At 44.2% G+C, this 27,660-nt stretch overlaps 1 protein-coding gene across 2 annotated transcripts in view; it reads right to left on the reverse strand.

The window, feature by feature from the left end:
• The window catches only part of ZNF385D (zinc finger protein 385D), a 569,376-nt gene that overhangs the window by 488,592 nt on the left and 53,124 nt on the right, over positions 1 to 27,660 (reverse strand). The window lies entirely within an intron of this gene.

Below are 27,660 nucleotides of genomic sequence, written 5' to 3' on the forward strand. Positions count from 1 at the left end.
GATAATAATTTATGAGAATTATGAGAGTTTATAATAGTGATTAAAGCAAACATACTTTATTTGGAATCCATACACAGTTCAAAAATGAAAAACTATCATGCACACACCTGTATATAGTATAGACAAAGCAACAACAATGATTTGAATGAATACTACCATCCCACTAAAACAACCACCAATAATGGTTGATTTGAATGAATACTACCATCCCACTAAAACAACCACCAATAATGGTTGCCAATAGTTTTCTCAAAAGAGTTCATACTTGGTTTGTGGTCAGGTGAAGACTAGAACATAATACAAACCACTGTGCATTTATGGAGATAATTGCTGGAAGCTATTTTCCTAATGGAATGAAAAAATGTTATCTCTATATGTACATCTGTATTGACAGCAAAATAGTACAAACATAACTTCTGTAAAGTTTTAATTGATACAGTAAGAAATACAGTAGTGTGGATATGAAGTTATTTTCTGCTGGGCACTACTCCTCTAAGTGATCAGAAGGTGGAGCTTCATTGTGACTTGCACTATGCACTCTGCTATAAGCTGTTTCACAGCTCCTCTACCAGTAGACCACTACATCTGTCACTCAGAAAAGAGGGGAAGGGCTGTGAATCAGCTCATCAGTGCCAAGAACAGAGAGTACTTTGCAGTAAATCTCCTCCTCCTTGGCACTTCCAGAAATAATTAGTGATGGACGACCATCGGCTGGGACGACTCGCAAACACGAGTTCGCAATCAAATGTTTGCAAACCGCGGGTTCGTGGCGGGCCCAATTCACTTTAATGGCAGGCGAATCTGAAAAATCTTCAGATCATATTTGCAGCCAGCAAACACTTACTAGAAATACACAAATAGTCCCACAACATGGACAGTGATATACCAGAGGGGGATCGTTGGCAAAAATTCCCACAAAAAATGTGTATTTTAATCAGGGGCCATTTTTAAGCGTCTTAAAGAGAAACTCTACAAAATGTGCCCTGCTGGAGCCTAGAAAAATGTTATTTCCTATCGGTTTGATGTATATAAATGTGCAGCACTCCATGTTTTTGTATCCTGCAGAGTCCATAAAAAAATGCATATGTTAACGTAATTTTTTTTTCTACCATGGAACTGTATGGTGAACGGACGGCACTGTACGGCATCAGTCTGAGGCATCTATTAACGCATACATTTTTGGTATGCATTAAATGGATGGCAAAAATGGGATGTGAACCCAGCCCTAGTGTCAGAATAAGCACCAGTACACAGCGCAGCAGAGTGGCAGAGAGGGGATGCCGCCATGTACTGACAGAGCGCTACCTGGTCCTGGTGGTCAGGGATGAGGACTGTGTTTCCTAATGATCTTTTTCTACTGGGAAATACAGGGCACAGTATAATACACGAGAATCTATATAATAAAAAGATATTAGCCCTACCCCCGAAAAATAATACAATTAGGTGGTCATTTATTTAATAGAAATAGATTGCAATCTGCATATTTTTACCGCTCATGCCAGATCTAAAAAAAAGATGGCGTAGGCAGGGAAAGGGATACAGTTATGGCCATCCAGTTATTGGATACCACTGCCATACTGTGACTGGATAAAAGGGTATAAGAGGACACAGTGCAGGGAATGACTAGGGGCACTGCACAGGGTGTGGTAAGAGGGGACAATGCAGGGTATAAGGGGGCACAGCTTGGGTGAGGGGCACAGTACGTGGTGGGGGGCACAGTCACATGACCCTGTGACATTAGAAGGTCCTTATGGTGAATACGGTTCATACGCCACCATAATGAGAGGCAGAGGAGTGAGACAAGGGTGTGATTATGTGGCTAGAGATAAAAATAAATTAACTGTCGGCCAGTACAGGCCCCAAAATTTAGCCAATAGGCACTCACCTGACAGCACAGAACTTTGGATTCTTTGGCTGGAGGTACATTAGGTGGTCACAGGATAAATATGCAACTGTCGGCCAGTAGAGGCCCTAAAAAATAGCCAATATGCATTCACCTGACAGCAATGAACTTTACACTCTGTGGCTGGAGGTCCATTCGGCGGTCAAAGGATAAATACACTATGTAACTGTCTGCCAGAATAGGCCCCAAAAAATAGGCAATAGGCATTCACTTCACAGCAAAGAACTTTGGATTCTCTGTCTAGAGGTACATTAGGTGGTCACAGGATAAATATGTAACTAACGGCCAGTACAGGCCCCAAAAATTATGCAATAGGCATTAACCTGACAGTAAAAGAACTTTGGATTCTGTAGCTGGAGGTACATTAGGTGTTTACAGGATAAATATGTAACTGTCTGCCAGTAGAGGCCCCAAAAATTAGGCAATAGGCATTCACCTGACAGCAAAGAACTTTGGATTCTGTGGCTGAAGGTACATTAGGCGGCCACAGGATAAATATGTAACTGTCGACAAGTATAGGCCACAAAAATTAGGCAATAGGAATTCACCTGACAGCAAAGAACTTTGGATTCTGTGGCTGGAGGTACATTAGGCGGTCACAGGATAAGTATGCAACTGTTGGCCAGTACAGGCCCCCAAAATTAGGCATTCACCTGACATAAAAGGCCTTTTATGCCGCTGTATATACATAAATCAAGGACAATTCTTTGTTCTGTGTGGTGGCGGATATGTGTGGGCTGGCATGAGGAAATTCAATTACACGTGGTCATCACAGGTATTAAATTCCTTCGAGATCCATGTCTCATTCATTTTTAAAAATATGAGGTAGTCCACACTGTCGTGAGCTAGGCAATTGAGTTTATCGGTCACGATCCCACCTGCTGTGCTGAACGTTCTTTCGGAAAGGAAACTCGACGAGGGGCAAGTCAAGAGTTCCATGGCAAATTGTGCCAACTCTGGCCACAGGTCAAGCCTGCAAACCCAGTAGCCAAGGGGTTCCTCACTTCTCAGAGTGTCCACATCGGCTGTTAACCCGATGTAGTCGGACACCTGTTGGTCTAGGCGTTCCCTGAGGATGGATCTGGAGGGCGGCTATCGATTGGTTGTTTGCAAGAATGTTCTCATATCCAAAGTGACCAACACATCTTCAAACCACCCTCTTTTTGCATGCGCGGTAGGATTGGTACCCGCACCTGTTTTGCTGTGGGTGGAAATTCCTCTGCCAGTGCCCGCAACAGCAGAATGAAGCATCTCTCACAGCAAGGCCTGAAAATGCTGCATTCTGACAGTGCTCTGTGATACTGGTAACATGTCCGCCATTTTGTGTTTGTATCGGGGGTCTAAGTACATTGCCACCCAGTACAGGTCATTGACCTTTATGCTTTTTACACGGGGGTCCATCTTCAAACACTGGAGCATGAAGGCCCCCATTTTCACTAAATTTGAAGCAGTGGAGCGCCCTGGCTCCTGCTCATCGCCCAGGAGAATTTTGTCCTCGATCTCCTCCCCCCAGCCAGTGACAACACCAGGGATCCCCGTAAAGTTTAAAGCATACTCTTCTTGCTCCTCCTCCTCCTCCCCACAGCCACCATCCTCCTATGACTCCTCTTCAGACTCCTGCAGACTTGTCTCAGATGGAGTAGCCCCTCCCTGGGAATTCATTCAGCATTGCGACTTTCTCATCTTATAGCTCCTACTCTTCAATGGCTTGGTCAATGACACGATGCAATGCACCCTCTAGAAAGAAGGCATAAGGTTCGATGTCACTGATGATGCCGTGGCTGAAACTGACCAGTTTGGTGATCTCATCAAATGGCCACAGAAGTCTGCATGCATCGCGCATAAGCAGCCACTGGCTGTGTGAAAGAAAACCAAGCTCCCCAAAACATGTTCTACCGCAGAGTTCGTACAGGTAGTCGTTAACGGCATGTTTCTGTTGGAGCAGCCTATCAAGCATATACAAGATGGAGTTTTCATCGAGCAGTCACCAATCAGACATCTGACGGGCAAGTGGTGTCGCCGCTGAACATCAGCAAGGCAAGCCATGGCCGTGTAAGATCTTTTAAAATGACCAGAGATTTTCCTGGCTTGCTGCAAGATGCCCTGGACCCTGGGGTATTTGGCAACGAATCGCTGCACAACTTAGTTCAGGACGTGTGTCATGCATGGCATGTGTGTAATTTTTTGAGTGGAGTTAGCCACTGATCGGCCAGTGACCGCAGACCTGAAAGCAGTGCAGGACTGGTGTGGGTCTTGGCTTCCAGGCACAACAGCCGCAGCATAGCATGACAACGTCTCACCTGGCATGTCGAATAGGTTCTAGGGAGCTCGGGCGGTGCAGCAGAAGAGGCGGTAGCAGTAGAAAAGGAGGAGTCAGCTGAAGAGGAGACAGAGGATTGACTAGGAGGAGGAGGAGAAGAAGAGGCAGGCCTGCATGTAATCCGTAGCGGTAGCACCAAATCCACACAAGTGCCACGGGTTACATGCTTGACGGCCATCAGAAGGTTCACCCAGTGGGCAGTAAAAATTATGTACCTTTCCTGCCCGTGTTTGCTAGACCATATGTCTGTGGTCAGATGTATCTTGGCACCGAAACTGTGTGCCAGAGATATACTAACTTGCCGCTGAACGTGGTCTTATAGTTCAGGGATGTCCTTCTGGGAGAAATATTTCCTTCCGGGGACCTTCCATTGTGGTGTGCCAATGGCCGCACATTTTCTAAAGGCCTTCAAGTCCACTAATTTATATGGCAGTAGTTCCCGGGCTAGCAGTTCCGACAAGCCAGCGGTCAGCTGTTAGGCAAGAGGATTATCCGGTGTCATCATTTTTTTTACGCTCGAATATTTGGGCCACGGAAGCCTGCCTTGTGCCAGATGAACGCTATGACGGCACAGTGGAAGGTGGACTGGAGGACAAATGGAAGGAGAGAGGAGAATGAGAAGGAGAGGAGGCAGGACATGGAGCGCCGGGAACTTGGATTTGTGGGTTCTGATGGCATTGCTCCTACTGGGCTCGGTGATGATAGGCCAGGTGCCTTCATAAGGCGGTCATCCCTAGGAGAGTGTTGGGTTTACCTCTACTTACGCGTTGACAGCACAGGCTGCAGATGGCAACACTGTTGTCGGCAGCTGACACATTAAAAAAAGCCCACCCTGCGAAGCCATGTGCTGGCGTCCTGGGAGCGCAAGATGTGACCGTGCATGGTGGATGGCTCGCTCAAGATATATTTGCAGTCTGCTTTTTCCTTCCTGTGCACTGTGAACTCTGACTGCTTCTCCTCCTTCTCCTCTTATCTGCTGCTCCGTCTCTCCCTCTGAACTTCCTCCTCTTCCTCTCTTGTGGGCACCCACGTGACGTCCATTGACACATCATCATCGTCACCTTCACCACCACTGACATTAGAGATCTCGGAGTAGGCAGCAACAGCGGAGACCACCCTCCTTAGGCTGATCTGAGTTCGGTCGTCAGACCGCTGGGTGGCGGCCATTGCTACCTCCTCTTCCTCATCCGATGCCAAGAATGGCTGTGCATTGGTAAGGTCTGGGAATGGATGGGAAAATAACTTCTCTGACTTGAGTGGAGGGGCTATGGGTGTGGTGGTAGTGGTGTCTTTGGGAGTGCACACAGCAGAGTGTGAGGAGGGTGCAGATACAGAGGATGAGTAGGGTGCAGAAGCGGAAGGCTGAGTGAGCCACTCAACCAACTCTGGTCCGTCCTTTGACATAATCGCATGCACCTTCTCCATCTTCCCACTTAGGCTCCGGCCTGGTGCACCTGCCCGACCCCTACCACCCCTGCGGAACGGCCTGCCTCTTCCTCTGCCTGTCATTTTCAAAATGACCCTGTGCCAAAGTCCCTAGAGAAGAGCAGTATTTGTGGAAGCTGATATATGACAGGCCTCATTCAGTTGTTAGTTGAAGCTGGTATATAACCCTCAAGCAGTAATTTTGTGGAAGCAGGTACTGTATATGGTAAACCTCTATCACTATTTTGTGGAAGCTGATATATGGCAGGCCTCAATCAGTTGTTAGTTGTACCAGGTATATCAAAACGCGCAATCTGTATTTTGTGGACGCAGGTATATGGAAAACCTCTATCACTATTCTGTGGAAGCTGATATATGGCAGGCCTCAATCAGTTAGTTGAAGCTGGTATATCACCCTCAAGCAGTAATTTTGTGGACGCAGATATATGGAAAACCTCTATCACTATTTTGTGGAAGCTGATACATGGAAGGCCTCAATCAGTTGTTAGTTGAAGCAGGTATATCACCCTCAAGCAGTAATTTTGTGGACGCAGGTATATGGAAAACCTCTATCACTATTTTGTGGAAGCTGATAGATCGCAGCCCTCAATCAGTGTTTTCTGGAAGCATACAAATGCACTATAATATGCTTTCTATGTTAGAAAGTATGTTATAAGTATTTCACACCCCTCTATGTATCACACCTTTCGATAGCACAATGTTACCAGTCCTTAAAAAGGACTTTTGTGGCCCTGTCAGCTAGCGTTTGGTGTCCCTAAGTTCCTAACAGCCTGTCCCTGCTTCAAAATACAACCTCTCCCTACACTGGCAAAACACATAATGTAAAATTGCTGCCAGATTGGGTTCTGTTATAGAGTTAGGGGTGTGTCCATGTGCTGAAACATCTCAATTGACTGTCCTGTCCTGTCCCACCTGATGGATGTGACATGGGTCAAAGTTTGGCGCAATGCAAAAGAATATGGCGCGCGCAGACATCTCCATATGTTCGCATGTTCGGCGAATCGCGAACGTGCAAAGTTCGCAGCGAACCGACCGCCGAGCGTATCGCAAGGCCATAACTATGAACTACCAAAAGATGCAGCAAATTTATTGAGACGTTTTTTGTGATTTTTTTTTTTACATTTCAGTCTAGACAAATTCATTTAGATCAGATCAGCAGCAACCCAGATCTCTGTGCTAGTTTGTTACAATGTCTCATTCTGCAGTCCACGCATTTTAGCTCATTTCATAGCTAAGAGCAGTATTAGGTATGTACAGGGTTTCCAACTTCTGAACGTCGATGAGAGTGTTCTCATTCATTGACAGTAACAGAATATCTTCAAATAGCGAGTAGTTTAAACAGAAAAAGTATATTAGGATGTTGTACAACTTCTTTCATTTATATAGTAAATCAGCTTTCTATAAAGCCAGAAAGCCTCTCTAAGGCTACTGGAACTAATTATGTGCTAGAGTATTTTCAAGGAAACAATAGAAAAGATTGCAATAATAAGCATGAACTAATCTGTAACATTTCAGATAGCATAACACCTCAGAAGTCAAACATTTGTATATATTCATGCCCTCACTTGTCACAGAGTTTCCACAAGTATTCAGTGATAAGATGTTGCGTAATAAAGCAAACACCAATTGATAATTTGGCATTGTATCAGTGCAGCACTTCAGAATAATATTGCATTGTATAACCTCCTGTTTATTTATTTTTTTAGTATGGTATAGATTGTGAATATATTTTATAGTTATTCCTTAATACCCCTATTATCAATAATGTTAATCTTTATCAGTGGACATATTTCATAACTTCCTTTGTTATGAACAACCCATTGGAAGACCGAGACTGGTTTACTAAAATGTGTTGCCTGGAGTTCATAGACACTGGCTCTAGTCGGCTGACAGATAAGCAAAACAACAGTCGGACGTTTTAAAGGGAACCTATAATCAGGATATACTTCTTTAATATAGAGGCAAGCTGGTGTTATCACACCTGTTGAGTGCCCTCTCCGCTTTCCCCAGCAGGGAAGATTAGTGGCCAGGAGGCTGTTAGTGAAGCCAGACCCATGTTGATCGGCTAAAACGCAGCTAAAGATATACTACTGTGACAGTGTCTGAAGGCTAGCCAAATTTCCACCAAAATTTGGCACATCTCATTTTAGTCATGTTTATGCCAAAAAGAATCATCCACTGTGAATCTTATGCAGAATGGACATGATTTAGGCGGAAAGGTCAATACATAAAACAAATCAAGCAGCTCACCCATTTGCCAATGGTAATGTCAAGGTCCTTAGTAGTAATGAAGGCAGCTCAGATTACCCTTTGGATTGGGAGTGTCTCAAAAATGAACATGAAAACAATATGTATCCAGTGCCTCAAAATAAAACTACTTTTATTTTAAATTGTTAAAATTCACAGGCCTTCTCTTAGCTTTAAGTAAGAGAAGCCACATGATTTTAACAATTTCAAGTCAAAGTAACTTTTTATTTTTAGATGCTGGATCTATATATTTTCATGTTCATTTTCTATGGAAAGGGGCATGGCTTAGCAGGAAGGGAACATGACTTAACAATAAAGGGGTATGGCTTAAGGAGCTTCATTTTAGGTCAACATTTTGGAACAAAAGTATATTTCAATGTAAGCAACTCAAGGGCGGAGCCTGACCGCTGAGCAAGATGGAGATATGAGACAGAGCTCCTGCTACAATCTTTTAGAGGGTCAGCTCGCCTGCAGGCCCTCGCATATAATGTTTTAGAGGGTCAGCTTACCAGCAGGACCTCACCTACAATCTTTTAGAGGGTCAGCTCACCTGCCGGCCCTTGCATATAATGTTCTAGAGAGTCATGCCCTCTTTTATGTGTAATAAAGGGTGTATTGGAGTGCCTTTTCCTTGTAATTTTTAAAGCCCTTTCACGTAGTGCATAGGCTTTATGAGTGTAGGAGGCCCTCCACTATGGGATATACAGGTTGTATCGGAGTGCCTTTTAATTGTAATTTTTGCCACCACTTGCACTTTATATACAAGTAAATATACAGGAAAGAATGTTTCCTAACAATTTTTCCTCTAAAATCGATTTTATCTTCGGTTTTGTGCGTATTACTGTGTATTAAAAGTGGCGTACTACTCGGACAACATCGTTCCCAGCAGCGACCTGGGAGTCCAAGATGCATCCAGACATCCTCCCCATGCTGTTCCCGAACCATTTTGGTGGTGTTTCCATGAATTTCTGACCTTTTCCTATGAACCAGACACCCTCCCCTCTTCCGAGCAGGGGGTGCCTGGTTTAATGCTCGGGTCCTCCCATTGACTTCCATTGTGCTGGGGTGCTCGGTAAAGCACCCAAGCATCCCGAGGTGTTCGACCCGAGCACCCGAACACTTGTATCTATGTTGCTATTTTTTCTTTAGCTTATTTTGCTTGTTATTTTATCACAGTTTATGCACATCTCTTGGACACTTTTCAGTGCCCTTTCTCTGACGGGCTGGGCGCACTCCAAGTTGGATAATGCTCAGTCCTCTGATAGTTGCACTTCAATTACTATTGGGCATGGGTCTGCAGTGCCAGATCAGGATGTACTTTACCTATATTCTGCCTTCGTATACTTACACTTCTGCAAGAGACAATGGATCCTACCCCTTGTCTCCTCTATCCTACACTGATATGTGGACCACCATATGGATGGCCATGATCATTATTTATATCAGACTGAGTTTAGTTTTCTTGTTTATAAGTTTAACTGTTATGATTTTGTTTTACACTATTGCCCAGGTCGCTCCCGGGACCAATCACCTCAGTGGGTACATTCACCAAAATATTCTGTTACCATGGCGATCATAACTACTACATCTTTCAACGTCAGAGGCCTCAACACACCGCAAAAAAGATCCCAGGTAATCACTCTGAGAAAGAACAAATCAGACATTTTCTTCCTACAGGAGACCCACTTGAAAACCAATAAGATCCCCAACCTGCCACACACATTAAAATCACTAGTTTCACTTCACCTACAGGACAGGTGCAAGGGGGGTTAGTATAGCCATAGCTAAACACGTCCCTTTTAAACCCATTCTGACACAGGCAGACCTAGATGGACGTTATGTTTTTGTAAATGGTAAAATCGACCACTTTTTCGTCTCCCTAGCTAGCCTATAGCTAGCTAGCCTATATGCTCCTAATAGTAAACAATACAAATGGATCAAGACCACATTATCTAAATCTTATACCTTGGCTGAAGGTATCCGGCTAGTGGACAGGAACTTAAATGTCTCCCTAAAACCGGCTGTAGACACCTTTTCTGGAACCTCAGCCGCCTCACAAAAGACAGTGGGGGACATCCAAAGGGTTCTGAGGGAAAACCATCTAGTAGATTCATAGCGGACCCTAAATGCTACTACTAAAGAGTTTAAGTTTTACTCAAAGTTACACCACACATTTCAAAGATTGGACAATATATAAATTTTGGATAATCACCTGGGCATGCTCCTGCGTTCGGCCCAGTGACGGTATCAAATAAATCACTCCCCAATCTCCACCTTCTCCTATCTTCCTGTCAGAGAATGGACTTAGCGTCTAAATGAGACCTTTTTGGACTCATAAGAAGCCCTGACCAGCATCACACACAAACTATCCCTATACTTCCAGGAAAACGTCCCATCAGACACCTACCAGACCATAGAATGGGAGCGGCACAAAGCTTTTATCAGAGGAGAATTTATAGCACTAGGCACCCAGGTTAAAAGGGATAGACAGAAACTGATGAACTCTTTATTGTCCCAAATTGCATCACTAGAAACCATTCAGAAACAGTCTAAGGCGGGGAAAATGCAGGATGACTTACTTGTTCTTCTACAAAGACTAAAAGATCTACTAAATGTCCAATGTGCCAAAGCGTACCAACATGCGAAGTTCAAATACTATGCATATGGGGATAAGGATAAAAAATTGATGACCCACTTAGTCCAAAAGCGAAAAGAAGCCCAATATATAAAAAGTATCAGAACAAACTCTCGGTCCATAATTATTGAAACTAAAAATATTGCTACGGAATTTAGCCACTTTTATCATCAGTTTTATAACATCCCGCCACGTCCGCTGGCAACGGCAGACCATTCTCGAATGGACCAATTCCTTGCAAATCTCAAGCTACCCTCTCGCACAGAGGAGGAAAGCTCTTTGCTTCTATCTCCCATTTTACCAGAAGAACTATCCAAAATCATTGTTTCCCTACCCCATGGCAAAGCCCCGGGTCCTGATGGGCAACCTGCTGGGTACTACAAAAAAACTCTTGCCAACCTTACTTCCTCATATCACCACCTGGTGCCAAGCATTGATGAAAGGAGAATCTCTCCTGAAACAGTTACTAAAGGCAACCATTACAGTATTGCCCAAAGAGGGCAAAGATAAAAAGGCCTGTGGAAATAGTGTTGATCGCAAATATTCTAATTGATAATTTTTATCGCGAATATTGGCACTTCGAGAATTCGCAAATATCTATAATATAGAGCTATATCTTCGCGAATATTCTAGATTTTTTTTCATCAGTACCCATGATCCCTCACTGCTTCTTGCTTGTGGGCCAATGAGAAGGATGCAATATCTTTGACTTTAGGAGTAGTGTTGATCGCAAATTTTTGTATCGCAGAATTTTATTGCAAATTTTCCAATTGCCGATTTTCAAAATCAAGTAAATAATGACTGGAGATCTCAAATTCTTGAATTCGCGAATATATGATGAGTATTCACCCAAATATTCACGAAATAATGCAAATTCGAATATTGCCCCTGCCATTCATCACTGTGTGGAAACTACAGGCCCATTTCTCTTCTCAACTTGGATGTGAAAATCTGGGCCAAACTGCTAGCGACTAGGCTGAACAGGTAAATTCCTAAGATAATACACCAAGACCAGGGAGGTTTCATGGCAAACAGGGAGGTGAACTTCCACTCATGTAGGGTTCTAAATGCAATTAAACTAGCAACTGATAAAAAGCTCTCCCTTATCCTTCTCATCACTGATGCCGAGAAGGCATTTGATCGAGTCAACTGGCTGTTTAAGCAACGTACCCTACACAGATTCAGAATACCAGACCCTTTTGTCCTAGCAATTATGTCTTTATACCATCACCCCAGCGCCAGAATTTGTGTCAATGGCACGCTGTCAAAAGCTTTTGACATACGTAATGAACCCGTCAGGGATGTCCTCTGTCACCAACCCTCTTTATTATCACCATGGAAACCCTATTACAAGCAGTCAGGGACAATCCATCTATAGAGGGCTTGAGGGTTAGAGGGGTGGAACACAAATCTATAATAATAATAATCTGTTATTATTGCTTTCAAACCCCACTAAGGCCCTCCCACTGATCATGAACATATTTGATGAATTCGGAACCCTATCCAATTAAAAAATAAACTATACCAAGTCATAGGCATTAAACATCACTGTCACGGCTGAGGATGGGGAAACCCTCAGCCGTGCGATGCCAGGAGATGGTAAGGTCGCTACTTGGCCAGAAGCACAGAATTAGGGAGCAGGTCACCTTCTAGAGCTTCCCTAATCTGACCCTGACTCCTAGCTGCATGAGCCGCCCTTGAAGGTAGGAGGGTTCATGCTCCGGAACCTCGGATCCCTTCTGACCCTCCGCCGATCCCTGAACTAGGAGCTGGGTAGAAGGCCCGTTCCTCCTGGACGCGGAGAAACAGGAATCTAAAGTGGCCAAGCTACAAGGGGAACAGAAACAACTTATGGCAATGGCAGGTAAATGCAACAAATACCACACTCACCTGCCACAGACAACAAAGCCTGGAACCCATGTGCAAGTGCTGCTGTCCAGAACACAAATGAAGACAGCACACACCACACATCACACAGGAACTCAGGACCATAAGCTGCAATAACAATGAGACCACATACACACCTTCATAACACCATGAAACGTAATTTATGACCAGATGGTATTAGCCCTCACTGACAGATGGTATTAGCCAGGAGGATGCCTTCAGCTAACCATGGCTGAAGTACCCCTCAGAGTCTGGCATCCAGCAGGAGCTAAATAGCCCCAAGTGGCCACACCCCCACACACACCCAGTGTTCACAAACTAAGAAGGGAGCTAACCCTTCCTACACCAGGCAAGGGAAAAAGCCACTTAAAGGGGAAGTGTCCAAATAAACATCACACTGCAGCTGTTACCGCAGTCAACAACATGCGTGGCAACCATGTCCTGGGAGTCAGCCAGAAGGCCGAGACACTGCCACCACATGTACACAATACCAAACGTTCCCACGGGCAGCCACAGTGAAGGGAAGTGTCACAGTGCACACCTACATAAACCTCGTGCACACCAGACATACAAAGTGCATACATACACACACACCCAACTAGGTGTAACCGCATGCACTTGACAGCAAGCTGCCTAGCAACAGCTCAGGCTGCTATACTGCCAAGTATCAAATCATGTTGCCAGCGGAAACCACACGTGAGGCAACATACCAGCAGCCCTCACCATGTGGTTGACAATAAAACCAAACCACAGGCAACTGCATGCGGATCCTGAGTCACGACCATGACCATGGTCGTGACACTCCCACCCCTCAAAGCCCCCCCACCAAAAAAAACCCGAAAATAGTGAGGAACTAAGAACAGGGATGGGAGAAGGGAAAACATGGGGGAAACAGCGCCCGTAAATGCGAGTCTCCCCAGGACTGCTGCCGGACCCTCGAGCAACACACAGGAACCATGGATCCGACTGCCAGGCTCTGGAGCAACACACAGGAACCAGAGACCAGCAAAGAAACAGCCCAGGAAGACCGCACTGACACTGCGTCCACTCTCTACTCACGTTCCTACTCCAGTCGCTGCCGACAGCCACTCCAAACCAGCACACTGCCGGAACACAAACGGAATGCTGCCAGCAGACGACCAGAGATAGGAACGTAGAGAGGGACATGGGATCATCAACACGGACACGGAAGGCACGGTGGCGGGGAAAAGCCACCAACCGCGCCGTTAACGGTGATCCCCAGAACGCTCTCCCTCCGGAGAACGCGCATGCACCCCACATAGATGACGATGCATGCTGCACCCTCTTTCGATGGTAAAACACCACATGAGGAGCCATTGTGGTCATACTGTCACGGCTGAGAATGGGGAAAACCCTCAGCTGTGCGATGCCAGAAGATGGAAGGTTGCTACTTGGCCAGAACCACAGGATTAGGGAGCAGGTCACCTCCTAGAGCTTCCCTAATCTGACCCTGACTCCTAGCTGCATGAGCCGCTCTTGAAGGTAGGAGGGTTTATGCTCCGGAACCTCGGATCCCTTCTGACCCTCCGCCGATCCCTCAACTAGGAGCTGGGTAGACAGCCCGTTCCTCCTGGACGCGGAGAAACAGGAGTCTAAAGTGGCCAAGCTACAAGGGGAACAGAAACAACTTATGGCAATGGCAGGTAAATGCAACAAACACCACACTCACCTGCCACAGACAACAAAGCCTGGAACCCATGTGCAAGTGCTGCTGTCCAGAACACAAATGAAGACAGCACACACCACACATCACACAGGAACCCAGGATCATAAGCTGCAATAACAATGAGACCACACACACACCTTCATAACACCATGAAACGTAATTTATGACCACAAGGGTGGCCCTCACTGACAGATGGTATTAGCCAGGAGGATGACTTCAGCTAGCCATGGCTGAAGTACCCCTCAGAGTCTGGCATCCAGCAGGAGCTAAATAGCCCCAAGTGGCCACACCCCCACACACACCCAGTGTTCACAAACTAAGAAGGGAGTTAACTCTTCCTACACCAGGCAAGGGAAAAAGCCACTTAAAGGGGAAGTGTCCAAATAAAGATCACACTGCAGCTGTTACCGCAGGCAACAAAATGCGTGGCAACCATGTCCTGGGAGTCAGCCAGAAGGCCGAAACACTGCCACCACATGTACACAATACCAAACGTTGCCACGGGCAGCCACAGTGAAGAGAAGTGTCACAATGCACACCTACATAAACCTCGTGCACACCAGACATACAAAGTGCATACATACACACACACCCAACTAGGTGTAACCGCATGCACTTGACAGCAAGCTGCCTAGCAACAGCTCAGGCTGCTATACTGCCAAGTATCAAATCATGTTGCCAGCGGAAACCACACGTGAGACAACATACCATGTGGTTGACAATAAAACCAAACCGCAGGCAACTGCATGCGGATCCTGAGTCACGACCATGGTCATGGTCGTGACTCAGGATCCGCATGACAATCACCCTTCCACCACAACAAATCCGATAATTACGCACCTCCTTTCCCTTTAAATGGCAACAGGACAAACTCAAATATCTAGGGATCTTCCTAAGCACTTTAATCACAACTTTCCTATGGAAAAGTAAAAAGCCAAGACTGGCACACGACAGACTGACCAAAGACCGCCTCCATGGGGCTTTGGCCTCCCAGACACAAGATCTTATTACATGGCAATACAGTTGAAGAGATAGATTCAATTGTGTGTCCCACAATTCAGGATACTGGGTTTGGAAAAAGAACTGGTAAATCTCTCTGATAGACAGTTGGTGGGGTTATGGGGCATCACTGGACCTTTTTCTCCACCAGATGGCGTAACCAAGGGTGTCCACTCTATTATTATTAAATATTTGCAGACAGGCAAAGCTCCTGTCATGGTCCTTCAGGTGACTACTGTCAGAAAATCAAGGAGATTGGCTGATTGTGGATGAATCTAACAGCCCTCTTGATTTCTCTTGATTCAGTGTTGATAGGGTTAATGACCACTTCCCTTTTCTCAGCTGTTGCTCAGTTGTCATCACTTCTACCCTTTATAGTCTCACCCCACACTTCTATCTATGCGGTTGATAGCTTCGTTTGGGTTTGGCAGAGCTGGTGTGAGATCCTCTCTGCTGTTCCTGTGCTTCCATGTCTACAGAAGTTAAGTGTCGAGTTTATTTGTATTTGTTAAATTTCCTGTTGTTGTATCTGGGGCTGAGACAGAGACTTCCATTCGTCCATCTGGGAAGGAATGGGTTTTCTCTGGTCCTATACTTATTCCAGGGCCTTATAGGGAAATCAGGGCCTAGGTATCCTGCTCATGAATATTCCTACCTTCAAGGTCTATTCATATTGATAGGTAGTCAGGGCCCGGATTAGGGTTGTCTAGGAGGTGACCTGCTTCTTCCCTAGTTTCCAGGCCCAGTTACTGTTCCCCTTTTCTCCTGTGTTCAGTGGGGAGTCCCCCCTCCCGCACACACTCACACTGATCGTGACCGCTCCATTCTCTGACCCCCCCTCCCCAAGATCTGTACCCTCTTTTCTAATCCCATTCCTGCTCCATCTTAATACTACTGACCCTCCTTCCTTTTGGCACTTCTTCAAAGAGATAACCATCATCGAGCTAATGACTAACACTAAAACATCCACAGACATAGAACATACTTGTTCTCACTATATAAACGAGGGCAAGTTCCTAAATCGGCTGGAATTTAGAAGCTCTTGTTTAGCCTTACACTCTAAATATAATATAGGGACGGAAGCAAAGTGGTTTGAGAAGCTAGCGCTTAGCCACACAGTTCCTAAGCATGCCATTTCCCTTTTGTATAAGAATCTACAATCCATGAATATTAAGGGTAGCACCGCTATTCAACTCTCACCCACCTCAGTGCTATTGTGGCTCCCATCGGTGAGTTGGATCACGAAAGCATTAGACCTCACTACGTGGATTGTCCAAGCAGCCAGATCCTTAATTCCCCTACACTGGCTTAATAACAATCCTCCCTCCCTTGCGCAATGGCAAATGAAGGTAGATCAAATATGCCTTATGGAATAACTAGCAAGCCGGGCTAACAGATTCCACTCTAAGTTTCTACGTCTGTGGGCCCCCTGGTAGGAGTATAGACGTAATGACTCACACATAGTGGAAATTGCTTATCCCCTCATCCACGCAAGCACTCCTCAACTTATGGAACCTCTGACATATGTGCTCATTATGATCACTTATGTTGTCATCATGGGACTCCATGGGTGGGGAAAATCTCCACCCTCCCACCTTTGATATATATACGTTGGTGCCAACAGACAGGCACCTGCTCACCGAAAAATCCCGGGCGTGACCTTTGATTCTTAGACTTTTGTTTCTTATTTCATATAACTTCTTATAACCTCATTTTTGGAGTTGACTGTATCATTTGTCTCTACATTTATGTATTACAATATGTGCAATAGTTAAATGATGTTTCATTAGCGAAGCTCCACTGCTATCCCCTTCTTAGCCTTAGCATTCCTCTCCTTCCCTCCCTTCCCCTTTTTCTTGAACCACCCACCCTCTGTCCTTTTCCTTTACCCTTTAAACCTCATCTAAGGTGAATTGACTCAGGATACAGCTGTTTCTTTATTGTGTACAGTTTCTTTCCTTTATTATGTACTGTATGGAATATAAAAATGTCAATAAAAATATATTTGACAAAAAAATTAAGCAACTCAATAAGTGGTATAAAGTTTTGATAAATTTGCCAATGAACCAATATAATAGAAGTCAATAGAAATTTTCCTTTGACATCTTTGGAAATAACAGGGGGAATTTATTAAAGCTTCTACTCCAGTTTTCTGACTTTTAGGGGCACATATTTTTACAAGCAAATTTTGATTAAAAAAAATGTGTGATTTTGCTAAAAGTGGGCAGGATCTTGGCAGCCTAATTTATTTACCATTATGTCAGAAAACTGTGCAACATAAAAACTGGAATCTATGTCAGCTTCCTCCTACCTGAAGTAATTCTTAGGTTCTGGTGCATGGACATCCCAAAATGCACCAAATTAAGATGTATGTCTCATAATAACTTTAGCATGTCTAACACCAGTGCAATATCTGTTAAAGACTGGCATACTATATGCCAGTCTTAATTAATGAGCCCCAATAGTTAAATAGACACCAAATTCTGATTTCAGAATCTAACAACTATACAAAGATTCACTGAATAAGCTCTGCCACAGGGTTTTCTTGGTGACTAGTAATATTCTTGCATTAATTACTACTATATATAATATTATTGAGGAAAACCATCTTATGAATGTTTGTGTTTTTCAGTTTCCCCCTTCTTCTACTACTATATCATTCATCTTTTTATGTCATCCGTTTTACATTAACATGGTTTTCCTATTCACAGAATAGGCCTATTACTGATCAACTGAAAGTGGACAAACATCCCCCATGCCACAGAGTTGGAAGAAAATTGAAGAAACTGGAGAAGTGAGTGTCATAACGATGTCATGGTTCTAAAAGAATGTGATTGCTGAGGATCGGACCATTGATACCCAGCTACTGCAATCACGAAAATGGGGATACCCAAATCCACCATGTGAATAGAGTGGTGGTCGGCAAATGCACTGCTTCTCACTTACACAAGGTACCCTGGGATCCTCATTCCATTGATTGCTAATGGTCCCAGCAGCCAGACCCCTAACTATCATAATCTTGTCATCTAACCCATGATCATGATAAATGATGTTTATGAGAAAACTACAAGTTTTAAGATAAGATTCTACTGAGATCTAACCATTAAACCATCATTGTTACTCAATCAGATTTTATTGTTTAAAAACATAGGCAGGTCCTAGGGGCTTCTGGGAGTAAAAGAGGTAAAAAGAAAAATGGAAAACAAAAATCAATAGTACTCAGGTCTGAAACATCCAACTAGAAATTGTTTCACTCGCTGAAAATATGCTACTTATATTACTTTCAATAATACATGGATTTAGGGTCTCTTAAAAGATCTTCTCCATTTAATAATGCAGCTAATATATTTTTTTATCTCACAGAAGTGGACTGTATCCATAATGCTTGCTGCTTGTTAATAAAAGTTTACTTTTCTCATTAAAATGCTTTACTACCCTATAAACCAGGAACAGATCAAGGATGAGGAAGGACAGAAAGAATACTGTACACAGCCTATAAATCATACTTAGGAAGATGATACTACATAAAAGTAAAGGAAGAGTAATAGAAGATTAAGTTTTTTCCTCTTTTTGAAGCTTTTTAGTTAGATGGTAACATGTTTTATTAATGGATATATATATATATATATATATATATATACACTGCTCAAAAAAATAAAGGGAACACTTAAACAACACAATGTAACTCCAAGTCAATCACACTTCTGTGAAATCAAACTGTCCACTTAGGAAGCAACACTGAGTGACAATTAATTTCACATGCTGTTGTGCAAATGGGATAGACAATAGGTGGAAATTATAGGCAATTAGCAAGACACCCCCAATAAAGGAGTGGTTCTGCAGGTGGTGACCTGACCACTTCTCAGTTCCTATGCTTCCTGGCTGATGTTTTGGTCACTTTTGAACGCTGGCGGTGATTTCACTCTAGTGGTAGCATGAGACGGAGTCTACAACCCACACAAGTGGCTCAGGTAGTTCAGCTTATCCAGGATGGCACATCAATGCGAGCTGTGGCAAGAAGGTTTTCTGTGTCTGTCAGCGTAGTGTCCAGAGCATGGAGGCGCTACCAGGAGACAGGCCAGTACATCAGGAGACGTGGAGGAGGCCGTAGGAGGGCAACAACCCAGCAGCAGGACCGCTACCTCCGCCTTTGTGCAAGGAGGAACAGGAGGAGCACTGCCAGAGCCCTGCAAAATGACCTCCAGCAGGCCACAAATATGCATGTGTCTGCTCAAACGGTCAGAAACAGACTCCATGAGGGTGATATGAGGGTCTGACGTCCACAGGTGGGGGTTGTGCTTACAGCCCAACACCGTGCAGGACGTTTGGCATTTGCCAGAAAACACCAAGATTGGCAAATTCGCCACTGGCGCCCTGTGCTCTTCACAGATGAAAGCAGGTTCACACTGAGCACATGTGACAGACGTGACAGAGTCTGGAGACGCCGTGGAGAACGTTCTGCTGCCTGCAACATCCTCCAGCATGACCGGTTTGGCATTGGGTCAGTAATGGTGTGGGGTGGCATTTCTTTGGAGGGCCGCACAGCCCTCCATGTGCTCGCCAGAGGTAGCCTGACTGCCATTAGGTACCTAGATGAGATCCTCAGACCCCTTGTGAGACCATATGCTGGTGCGGTTGGCCCTGGGTTCCTCCTAATGCAAGACAATGCTAGACCTCATGTGGCTGGAGTGTGTCAGCAGTTCCTGCAAGACGAAGGCATTGATGCTATGGACTGGCCCGCCCGTTCCCCAGACCTGAATCCAATTGAGCACATCTGGGACATCACGTCTCGCTCTATCCACCAACGTCACGTTGCACCACAGACTGTCCAGGAGTTGGCAGATGCTTTAGTCCAGGTCTGGGAGGAGATCCCTCCGGAGACCGTCTGCCACCTCATCAGGAGCATGCACAGGCATTGTAAGGAGGTCATACAGGCACGTGGAGGCCACACACACTACTGAGCCTCATTTTGACTTGTTTTAAGGACATTACATCAAAGTTGGATAAGCCTGTAGTGTGTTTTTCCACTTTAATTTTGAGGGTGACTCCAAATCCAGACCTCCATGGGTTAAAAAATTAGATTTCCATTTTTTTTTTTTGTGTGATTTTGTTGTCAGCACATTCAACTATGTAAAGAACAAAGTATTTCAGAAGAATATTTAATTAATTCAGATCTAGGATGTGTTATTTTTGTGTTCCCTTTATTTTTTTGAGCATATTGAGCATTGTATATATAGCAAATACCGCAGCAGCACAGTCAGACAGTGTGCACTGGGTGCAATTCCTCACAGAGGCCGGCTTCTCCTCCACGATATATACTTTCCAAAGAATGAGGCAGCACTTCCAGATTTCAGTGGCAGGGTGACGACCCCAAAAACTTTATTCCCGCAACGTTTCGGCCTACTCAATGAGGCCTTTGTCAAGCTACACAACAGTGCAAACAAGTGCAATTAGTGAACTCACATGATAAAAATAAAGTCACATGGTTTTCAGAGATAACATCACATGACATTCAGTGCAAAATAAATATTGGTGATAGATCCTTATACAAAATATAAAATATGTAACACATACTTCTGGTGATCATATAAACAATTAGTGTTATACAGTACAGGTAACGTTTCCTATACAAATACCTAAAGTCCCTAACTTCAAACAATCAGGGGACATGGGTCTTAACACATGTGTATATAGACGTGTTCAGAGTGTAAAGGGTTAAAAAACATATTAAGAAGGATACAGCTGCATCCTATGACAATTAAAATAGTGTAACACACCGCCAATGAGTCTAACATGGTACCGAGTGCTGGCGTTCACTTCCACGCCGTGCGCATGCGCCGGGCCAGACGTTCCTCCCCCTCCTCCCGACCTCAGCTACGTACTCACGCTCCCAGAACGCAGCGTCACTCAATGGTGCGCATCGCACGCACAGAAGTAAAGGGAGGAGAGCAGGAACATATGACACGGCACCAGTCATTTAGCGTCAAAGGGGGCGTGTCAGTGGTCATGACAACCTGGGATGCGTACCTCCCAGTGAGGACGCTAGTGGGGCAGAAGGATCGTCACATCTATGCATACGATCCACAACTATAACTCTTTTACTATACACCTGTGGGTGGGGGGACCGAGGCATAGAGGGATCCGGCATTGTGTTGCCATTGGCAACCTAGCTGGACTCAGGTCACCCGATTATCAGAGGGTCAAAACAGAGACCTGTAGCTCCACCCTCGGCCCTCCCACACCCACTGGTCTCACTGGTGCTGTACCAATGGGATATACCCCCCCCCCCATTAGTATACACCAGACCGTGGTGTGTACCATTCATGCCAACTGGCAATAATAATAATCATAACATAACTTTTACGGTTAACTTCCACATTAGTATCATGCCCAGTATGTGACATGTCCATGCAGACCCCCTTCGGCGTCCACCTGTTCTTAATAAAGTGGATTCAGCCACACTCGTAATATCCACGGATCCATTGGCGGTATCATTCACTAAAGTAGACAAAGGACCACTAAGCTTATCCAGAATCTCTGAAAAAATCAAAATGGAGAAAATTCACATCAGTTGAATCAAAACTAGCACTGTCGTATATCCCCTACACCAGACAGGACAGATAAGATCACCCACGCCAGATAAACAGCCCACACATCCTATCCACATAAATCCCATCTACATTCTGCATTAAGGCCATCAGGCTTCAGTGTACGCAATCGATGAATCCACATAATCTCACGCTGTTTCAATATTCGCTCCCTATTACCTCCCCTTTTAAGGGGGGGAATATGATCAATCACCCTGAATTTTAGGTCCTTCTCCCTGTGTCCAGCCTCAATAAAGTGCTTGGGCACTGGGAGGGCCCTCCGTTTTTTACGAATCGAGTACCTGTGATAGTTCATCCTCGTCTTAACATCACATATGGTCTCCCCTACATAAAAAAGATTGCAGGGGCAAGATAGGAGGGCAAAATGACAGCTATTCGTTGCCAAATACCCCGAGGTCCAGGATGTCTAGCGGCAAGCCAGGAAAATCTCTGGCCATTTTAGAAGTTCTTACAAGGCAACGGCTTGCCTTGCTGACGTTCAGCGGCGACACCACCTGCCCATCAGATGTATGATTTGTGACAGACCGACGTGCTGGAACTTTACCTTGTATATGATTGATAGGCTGCTCCAGCAGCAATGTGCCGTTAACAACTACCTGTACGAACTCTGCAGCAGGACAGGTTCTGGAGAGCTTAGTTTCTTTTTACCGCGCCAATGGCTGCTCATGCGCGATGCATGCAGACTTCTGTGGCCATTTGATGAGATCACCAAACTGGTCATTCGCAGCCAGGGCGCCATCAGTGACATCATACCTTACGCCTTCTTTCTGGAGCGTGCATTGCGTCGTGTCATTGATCAAGCCGTCGAGGAGCAGGAGCTGGAAGATGAGGAAGTCACAATGCTGAATGAATTCCAAGGGGGGGCTACGGCATCTGAGACAAGTCAGCAGGAGTCTGAAGCGGAGTCAGAGGAGGATGGTGGATGGGGGGAAAAGGAGGAGAAGAAGCAAGAAAAGCAGGCTTTGAGGTGAACTTTTCGGGAATCCTTGGTGTTGTCCGTGCCTGAAGGGGGAAGACCGAGGACGGCATTCTCCTCGGTGATGAGCAAGAGCCAGGGCGCTCCACCGCTTCCAATTTAGGGCAAATGGGGGCCCTCATGCTCCAATGTTTGAAGAGGGACCCCCATATAAAAAGCATAAAGAGCAAGGACTAGTACTAGGTGGCAACGTACTTAGACCCCCGGTACAAACACAAAATGGCGGACATGTTACTAGCACCACAGAGGGCTAGCAGAATGCAGCATTTCCAGGCCTTGCTGCGAGAGATGCTGCATTCTGCTTTTGCTGCCACTGGCAGAGGAATTTTCACCCACAGCGAAACAGGTTCAGGTTACAATCCTACCATGCCTGCAAGAAGAGGGCCGTTTGAAGATGTGTTGGTCACTTCAGATAGGAGATCATTCTTGCAGCCCACCTATCAAGAGCCACCCTCCAGATCCAGCCTCAGGGAATGCCTAGACCGACAGGTGTCCGACTACATCGGGTTAACGGCCGATGTGGACGCTCTGAGAAGAGAGGAACCCCTTGACTACTGGGTGTGCAGGCTTGACCTGTGGCCAGAGCTGGCACAATTTGTCATGGAACTCTTGGCTTGCCTCTTGTTCAGTGTCCTGTCCGAAATGACGTTCAGCACAGCAGGTGGGATCGTGACCGATAAGTGCACTCGCCTAGCTCACGACAGTGTGGACTACCTCACGACAGTGTGGACTACCTCACATTTCTAAAAATGAGTGAGGCATGGATCTCTGAGGAATTCAACACCTGTGACGATTACGTGTAATTGAATTTCCTCATGCCAGTCCACACATATCCGCTACTACTCAGAAAAAAGAATGGTCCTTGTCTCATATATATATATATATATATATATATACAGTGGCATAAATGGCCTTTTCTATCAGGTGAATGCCCTCTACTCCAGTGGCTTACAGTAAATTTCTCATCCAGTGACCGCATTATATATCTCCAGACAAATAATCACTAGTCCTTTTCTGTCAGGTGAATGCATAATGTTTGGGGCCTGTACTGGCCTCCAGTAAAATTTTTAGCCGGTGACCGCCTAATGTACCTCCAGCCACATCATCACAAGTTCTTTTCTGTCAGGTGAATGCCTAATATTTGGTGCCTATACTGGCCTACAGTAAAATTGTTATCCACTGACCGTCTAATATACCTCCAGCCACATAATCACTTGTTCTTTTCTGTCAGGCGAATGCCTAATTTTTGGGGCCTGTACTCCACTGGCCTACAGTAAAATTGTTATCCACTGAACGCATAATGTACCTCCAGCCACATAATCACTTGTTCTTTTTTGTCAGATGAATGAATAACTTTTGGGGCCTGTACTCCACTGGCCTACAGTAAAATTGTTAATCACTGACTGTCTAATATACCTCCAGCCACATAATCACTTGTTCTTTTTTGTCAGATGAATGAATAACTTTTGGGGCCTGTACTCCACTGGCCTACAGTAAAATTGTTAATCACTGACCGTCTAATATACCTCCAGCCACATAATCACTTGTTCTTTTCTGTCAGGTGAATGCATAATTTTTGGGGCCTCTACTCCACTGGCCTACAGTAAAATTGTTATCCACTGACCATCTAATATACCTCCAGCCAAATAATCACTTGTTATTTTCTGTCAGGTGAATGCCAAATTTTTGGGGTCCGTACTCCTGTGGCCTAAAACAAAATTTTTCTAGGCTCCAGCAGGGCACATTTAAGAGAGTTTCCCTTTAAGACGCATAAAAATGGCCCTTGATTAAAATATATATTTCTTGTGGGAATTTTTGCCATTGATCCCCCTCTGTTATGCCACTGTCCGTGTTGTGGGACTATTTGTGCACTTCTAGTAAGTATTTGGTGGCTGCAAATATGACCTGAAGGTTTTTCAGGTTCACCTGGCATTAAAGTGAATGGGACCCGCCGCGAACGCGCGGTTCGCGAACATTTGAACGTCCCGGCCGATGTTCGTTCATCACTACTGGCTGCTTCTGGAGGCAGTTAACAAGGGACCGCCCCAGACAAGATAAATAGACCAGATTTAGAATGGCCAGATTATTAATTTATCACAGAGATCCTTCGCAGAGACCAAAATGAGTATACTGTCCAAAGGGACATCTTTTGTACCCACTACCAGATATAATTTATTCCTCTGGGTGAAAGATATACATCTATTTTGCCATAAACTTAAATGGCAGAAATTCTTTAAACAAAATGACCTAGAGGAAACTCTTAAACTTGGGATCCCGTTAGACAAACTCCCATTTACCAGATTAATGGCAGACCTCCTCACAGAATGAGAGAAAAGGATAGGAGAGGGACTCTTTACAGATTTAAAATCTAAAAGTACCAAACCACCGTCCCCAATGGAAACAAATACCATTGACCTGTTTCTAGATGTTGTCACTAAAGAATTTTAAAAGCTAGAACAAGAAAGGTTTAAATACGAATCTAATCTTAAGAAATGGGGAATTGAGGCAATGGTTAAAATAGAAACTAATTTAAATATTATCATAAAACCATCTGATAAAGCAGGGAACCTTGTAGTCATGGATCATCATAACCACAAACAGATGTGTAAAGCCATTCTTGGCGACAAAGAATGTTGCAATATACTTAAGACGGACCCCACTTCTAATTTAACTGAACTGGAGGCCATATTATTAGGTGCTTTTGAAGACAAACATATCTCAGGGAGAACTTAGCTTTATGCTTACATCTCATCCTCAGATTGCCACATTCTATGCTATACCCAAAATCCACAAGGGTCTCTCCCTCTTGAAGGGACGCCACATAGTGGCGGGGATAAATTCTCTAACACAGATTTTGGGAATATATATTGACAAAGTTCTGAGAAACTTTGTTACAGCACTCCCATAATACATTAGATATAATACCGATCTCTTGACTAAAATTGAGGGACTAAATCTAGAAAAGGACACTCTTATGGCATCAATTGATGCTGAGGCCCTTTACAGCAGCATCCCCCATGATAAGGGGCTCTTGGCTGTCAATCACTTCCTAAAAAGTAAAGGAACTCAATATACGGCACATAGGAGACCATTCAGGAGACATCAGACACAGAAGGGATACTACAATCTCCAGACATATTAATGAATTTCATGGTGGAGATAGTAAATCATTGAAATTCAGTGTGATGGAGGTTGTCCGCCCGTCATCACGGCGGGGTGTGGGGGGGTGACCTGAATAGGAAGATATTGTAAAAAGAGGCAAGATGGATTCACAGACTTAAAACAGTGCCGGCCTAAATAAAACATTGTCCTTTACTTCTTTCATTTAGCCTAATATTTCATATATCATATATATAGTCTTTAAACCACTCTTTTGTAAGCCTTAATCAAGCCTATAGGAATAATGTTATTATTATCTTAGACAAGTCAGGAACCAGTGTATTAGACCAAAAAAGGTTGAACATTAATATATATTATATATGTGAGTATACTTATCTAGGGTTAACTAGTTTTGATTCCTTTTGTGAACAAACTTTAGTGCCTCCTTTTTCTCACATTATTCTCCCACTACCTGCCTTCTGACCGTAAATAAATAAAACCCAAGAAATTTGATACATAGATATTTCCACCTTTATCTTAACAAATCATCCAAATTCCCGGTTTTCTTGCCTCCACCATTAGTAGATCTATATCTGCGCATCATCCCGCTGAAAAGTTATTCAATACAGCGGCTTGGGCATGCTAACACGCATGCGCTAAATCAGTAAACAAAGCGCCTGACGCGTAAGTATGATGCGGTGGCACCGGAGCGAACCTATGATGTAGACATAGGCTGAGACGCACATTCAGTGACGTTTTGCGTTCCAACAAGGAGTTCAGCGCAAGAGCAGTAACTTTGAACGCATGCTCAGAATGGAGGCAAGACACAGGTGCAGTAGTTTTAATCTCAATCTTGGGTATATTAGGTAGCAGTCGAGACATAGCGGTTGGACTGCTTCTCATCCAGTTGGCATATTGTTGCAGCTATCAAGCTATACTTTATCCTCGGATCCCCTGATGAATCTGCCCTCTATTTTTGACAGAGGAAATGTGTCGGGACGATACACCTGGGACGATACATCTATATTTTTCTGGGAGAAAATCAGTCAGGGAGGGAAAGTTATTATTAGGGTTAACAACCGATAAGTGGGGGCATTCCACAGTGGGGCGATTCCTCATCGATTCCTCATCATCCTCGCTTGTAGGCAGGGTGCAATAGTTCAAGCAGGAATATATTACTCCCCCCCCCCAAAGTTGATATTTGACAAAGATAGTAAAAGAAACTCCTTGGAACTGCTATATCCCACAGTGTTGATCCGACAATCAAGTGGAAAAAGCCAAGGCGTTATCTGAAACAGAGTCACCCAGAAATACCTAACCTAATCCTCTAACCCTACAGATCATCTTGGATACATCTATCAACAAAATCGTGAGTGGCTACCAATGTAGCATTGAACTGTATCCATTTTGATATCCTTCCTTTATCATATGATACTCCAGATGTCTTTTGTAATATATTTATAATATTTAATGTCTATTTGATGTGGGATTTATTTTAATAAGTAAAATATAAAAGTTATGTTTTAAGTAGGTTAATTTTTCAGTAATTAATATTTGACAAACACCTACATACATATATATATATACAGTGGGATGCGAAAGTTTGGGCAACCTTGTTAATCGTCATGATTTTTCTGTATAAATCGTTGGTTGTTACGATAAAAAAATGTCAGTTAAATATATCATATAGGAGACACACACAGTGATATTTGAGAAGTGAAATGAAGTTTATTGGATTTACAGAAAGTGTGCTATAATTGTTTAAACAAAATTAGGCAGGTGCATAAATTTGGGCACCACAAAAAATAAATGAAATCAATATTTAGTAGATCCTCCTTTTGCAGAAATTACAG

This window comes from Bufo bufo, chromosome 5, assembly GCF_905171765.1.
Source record: "Bufo bufo chromosome 5, aBufBuf1.1, whole genome shotgun sequence".
NCBI classification, from domain to species: domain Eukaryota; kingdom Metazoa; phylum Chordata; class Amphibia; order Anura; family Bufonidae; genus Bufo; species Bufo bufo.